This window comes from Punica granatum, chromosome 5 (genome assembly GCF_007655135.1).
Source record: "Punica granatum isolate Tunisia-2019 chromosome 5, ASM765513v2, whole genome shotgun sequence".
Lineage (NCBI taxonomy): Eukaryota > Viridiplantae > Streptophyta > Magnoliopsida > Myrtales > Lythraceae > Punica > Punica granatum.
Genome location: NC_045131.1, coordinates 27,506,851 through 27,512,397, shown reverse-complemented (window position 1 = coordinate 27,512,397; position 5,547 = coordinate 27,506,851).

Genomic DNA, 5,547 nt, shown 5'->3' with positions numbered 1-5,547 from the left:
GGGCATACATTGAAAAAGAATACTAAGATAATATTGAGAAAGGGGGTTTGGTGTATTCTCACTAGGTTGACGCAAAACCAAGAGGTGATGGAATTTATTTTCGTTGATAGAATTTCTTTTACAATGTAATCATAGTTATGGCGCCTCCGTTTAAAAATATAAAAAAATAAGCAAAGAAAAGCCAAGAAGATGCTCCTCATACATAATATATGGTGAGGTCAACTTTTATCCACATATATCTTTGATGATACAAAAAATAAAAATAAAAAGCTGAAAATCTATCACCCAAAAAAATGCTAGATACATATTGGACTTTGACCCCTTGATGCGGACCTCACGAAGGATTGTGAAACCCGACGACCAACTTGAATCGATTCCCAGATCGCCAAACTCAGATTTAGATAAAGAGGATTATTGACCCGTTGTTTATAGAGAAACAAGAACCAACAATATCAAGACAATGATTATTGACTCGTTGTTTATGAAGAAACAAGAACCAATAATATCAAAGTGTACCGAACAATCACAAGCTGTCACACTTGCTCGTTCGAAGGAGTTCAATGAAGAACAAAGGAGAAAAAATCTCACCAAAATACCAGAATAGTCTTCCACGCTCCTCGTCCCTTGCCTTAGACTTTGCAATTTTAAATGCAAGTCCCGATAGTAATACGAGGGAACAAATCGCCTCCGCATGACAGTCTTCATCTCCTCCCAGGTCTCAATAGGTCTTTCATGGTTCCTTCTTCTTTCCTTAACCAATTTGTCCCACCAAACGATGGCATAATCAGTGAATTCCACCGCTGCAAGCTTCACTTTCTTCTCTTCCGAGTAATTGTGGCAATCAAATACAAGCTCCACCTTCCTCTCCCATTCGATAAAAGCGTCAGGGTCATTCCTCCCTTGAAAAGGTGGTATCGTCATTTTAATACTCCCAATATTCCTATATACTCCATCTCTAATTGCTTGATCTCGCCTACCATGTCTTCGCCCCTCATTCCTAACTCCTCTGGCTCTCCTTACACTTCCCACGGATGCAATTTCATCATCTTCCTCATAATCTTCATCTTCTTCATCGTGAGGATTTGCTGGCTGGCGGATTAGTCTCCTTGCATTGGGAACTTGCACATGCTGCCTGGGTTGCTCCCTTTGCATTTGATCAATTCGTTGATCTTGTCGGTCCATTCTATCACGGAAATCTCCAAAAACAACTTCCAATCTCTCGAATTGTTGCTGCATGGCTTTCAAAGTAAAAGCAACATCTTGCTGGCCGGCATTACTTCCATCCCCGGTTGTAGATTCATTGCCTTTTCCTGCGAAGCTCATGTTTGCACTATGAAAAGAAAATTGGTGTTAGGACCTCACAACCACTCGCTCACGTGTTTGCCCTCAAATTATCATCACTCAACACTTGTGTTTCGCTCAGTTCAATGGCTTTTTCCCTCTGATATGCTCACCACTCTTGCCTCTTTCCACTCTAATTTCCTCCTCAAAGTTCTTTAAAGAACTCAGCAACTCACAAATCAAAGGTAACTAGCTCATGATAATTCAAAACAGCAATTAATATATTGGCCCTAACTTGGACACAAACTAACAGGGAAATAAATGGTTAAAGGAAAGTTAACCAAGGAAAGATTTTGGGAATGAAGAAAGGAATATCAGAGTAATATATGGATGGAAAGATATGGAGGATGATATAGGGAAGGGAATATGGAAGATCAAGTATTGGGTAATTATGGGAGCAAAATCAACGCGGATCAACAAGGTAAATAGCAACTTTAGAATGATCTGATGCAAGGAATCCAGATCAAATTCACACCGACGGCTTCTTTCTTTTCTTTCTATCTTTTTTTTTTCAGCTCTATTTTTTTTTTGGCCGAAATTTTTTTTTTTTGCGCTCCTTTTTTTTTTGCTCTTTGTTTTTTTTTTTTGCTACTAATCAATCCAGAAAGAACAAGCTAGATGGAATGAAATTCAACGAATTGAAACGTAAAGGATAGGATAAACCTGATTTGGAGCCTGATGCTCTGATACCAAAATTATGCGGACCTCACGAAGGATTGTGAAACCCGACGACCAACTTGAATCGATTCCCAGATCGCCAAACTCAGATTTAGATAAAGAGGATTATCACCCCTCCTCCCTCTCTCTACCCCCTTCTCCCTCTAAGCCAGAAACCCTAGTCTGCGCCACCTTCACTGGCTGGGCTGTCAGCTACACCTCCACCGAGATCTTAACCTACCAGTTACCTTCGATCCCAGTGGCTCATCTCCTTTTCCCTTCTCCTCCCTATTCTTTCTTCTCCTCAGATGGATGAGGAAGGCTGAAGAGGCAGCGACGCCGCTTGACATCTCAAGCCGATAGTAAAGGGTGGTGGCCTCTTCAAGTCGGTCGTCCTCCGATCCGATGTGAGTCATGGTGCGTATTCATCTAGGGATCTATTGGTGCAGGTGCAGGTCTTTGCTTGGCACTCATCCACATCATGGGTCACGATGCTCCTCCATAACACATGCCACGGAGCTCTTTAGGCTAGTATGATGCGGATCCGACCATGGGCCTAACCGATTGTCACCTCTTGACTCTTGTGAAGCTATTATAGATGGGCTGCCTTGTTTCGATCTAGGCGACTATCCTTGGGTTATTGGTCATCTCCGACATCTCTGCTGAGATCTGAGTTGGAGGTTGTGTTGGATGGCCCCTCGAAAGTCGCAACGACCTTCCACTTCCTCTTTTTTGTTTCCAGTGGTGCGTAGAGGTGTCCCTCGATGGAGAAGTCTCGCGCTCCCCGCTAGGGTCACGCCTCCTCCACCTTCGAGCAGATTGCAGAGAGGGAAGACCGAATTCTCTTCCTCGATCGTCAACTATGACAGCGAAGGACTTGCCATATTGAAATGAGTAGCCCGCCTTGCCCTGACCTGAACTGGCAGACGACTCGACCCAATCTGTCACGCTCGCCTCGACCCGACTGTCTATACGCCCGACCTGACTAGCAGAGCACCCCCCCCCCCCCCCCCCCCCCCACCAACAAAATCGTGGCATCGCCCCTGCGCTTGCCTGTCTAACTTTTGCTCTCCTCTTCCCCTCCGGTGGCGGCTTCTCATCTTCAGCAATACTGCCCCCATCGGTGGCAGCACACCCTGCCCATCACGATTAAGACCATGATTCCAGCCAGTCTGCTCTTCCTCTCACCGGTTTAAATAATCTATTTTGTGGCTACCTTTTGTTGTTGATTTTAATTGGTTCAGTGGCTCCCCTTTGACAATTGTTGGTTTGAACCGATCGGGGGAGCTTCAGTTGCTTAGTCGCTCTAGTTCCTTAGGTTTGATTATCTTGGGATCGGGCTGCCTGGATTAGGTTGATTAAGATTGGATGATGGTAACTAGTTTGAACCGTTCTAGGGAGCCCTAGCTTAGTTCCTTAGGTTTAACTGTCTAGGAGTTGTGATCTGTGATGGAAGCCTGTGCTCGGATATTGACCCAAGGCATCATTCTGCTCTATCTTCCATAACGGGTATAGAAATTCACCATGGATTAATGGATTGGACTAAGGATCACCCTTCTCAATTTTTATTAGGGTCCTTGGAGAATTGTTGTAGGAAGGTAGTTGATTGGGATTATTGGTTTGAGGATGGCCTCTACAATTGTAATGTCCTTTTTCCTTGTGACTTTATGCCTATTTTCCTTTGTAAATTGTCTGGTGGGTCAACTGATGTATCTCGTTCTTGTAATTTCTACTTGAGTATTTTCCTTTTATTTGCTTTTGCAGTGGACCACTGTATCCAGTTGGATATAAATAAAGGAAACTCATTACCATTTCAAGAAAAAAAGAAAATCTATCACCCAAAAAAAAACTGAAAATCTCCCCAAATACATAACCAGCTAACATTCCTCAGATGGCTCCAATAATTTGCCAAATGATAGATAAGAAGAAGTTCCTTATTTTCCTCTCGAGTGCTTACAAAATAATATATCTAAAATAATTTTAGAGACTGATATATTAAAAATTTATTTTGATATCAAAATTTGTATCAATCGTTAATTATAATTGCACATATATTTACTCGCTTAATACGAACTTTCAAAAAGAATATCTTGATGGGATATTTGAGAAATAATATTAAGTACGATATTTGAATATTTCCCGAAAATAAATTGTGAAGAGATTCCTTTTGAATTTATCATCGTTATTGTGATATTGAGGTGGGCTCGACGTAGTAAGTCGGGTTTCTCATTCAGGTTGACATTTTGAGTCCCTACCATAGCCTCCTTAGAGAGCGAGAGAGTTGTCTTCCTCGTGTGCCGCAGAAGGCGTAAGAACTTTTAACTCGGGGGCTTGAAGCCATAGGTCCTTGTTCAGTGGTCATGGTGTCTCTCTAGAACGATTAAAAGAGTCGTAGGTGATCTCCCTTAGTTAGTGGGCATGTAAGTTATGGCTCATTAGACAACCCCCATAGACCATCCACATAGCATAAATGATACGAGGTGCCTTTGGCCAATTTAAGTTCCCCTGTATATCCTGATATTTTGAAACTCAATGGCCCTGACTAATACTAATTTAAGTCAAGTTGATCCATTAAGAATTAAAGATCTTCCAATTAAGGATTTTCTATATTTATAAGATTCAAACATGAAAGCTTTTTTTCTTTTGTAAGGTCAAATCCGAAACTTTATTTTAAAAAATAAATGTCAAATCGCTTAAACTAACCCTTATTGGTTGCTATATTCTTATTTCTAAGCTTGTTTACATGAGGCGAAGTTGGTATATACTTGGTTTTTTATTTATGGAGATTGAAGATTGTATTGCGAAAGATTAGAATTTGCTTTCATCTTTAATTGCTATTACAAGTAAATTTACGCGTTGAAATACGCACTCTGAAGATAAAAAAAAATGTTCGATTAGATACAGAGAAGATAATATCGGAAATAATATCATATAAGGATAAATTGTGTGGACAAGCATTTTCATGTAATTCATCACCTATTATGAGAATATCTAGGAGGGAACACAGTGTAGCATGGCAGGCCGCCCACCGGGGACGATATTTTGGGTCCCCCTCAATCTGGAATAGTAAAGCTAAGATCTATCTCATGCAGTACATTCATATTGATTTGATTTATGTCAATTTACTATTTCTGTAATAATGCAGGTAGCTAGGAATCGTCAACAGAAGACAACGTATGGCATCATCATTAGGCCTCCAAGCTAGGTAAGACTAGGCCTTAAGAATCTAGATCAATTATGCAAATATATGCAACTGTGTAATAGGAACGGTCTAAATTGTAACCACTTTAAAGTAAGACGGTTATTTTCATAAAAAAAAAGTGGATAAACTATTCGTGCATGTAAATCATTTAAAATTATAGTAAAATAACTTAATTAATATAAAATAAATTACATATATTTCGAGTAACCTGTACGTATTCAAAAAATTAATTATGATAAACTATTTAAATTTATATTTTTTCCGATGTAATAAATTACATTTTAAGTGAATTACATGAACTTCAGAGATTTTTTTGTTTCCATTTGTCATTAGATTACATGAATTTT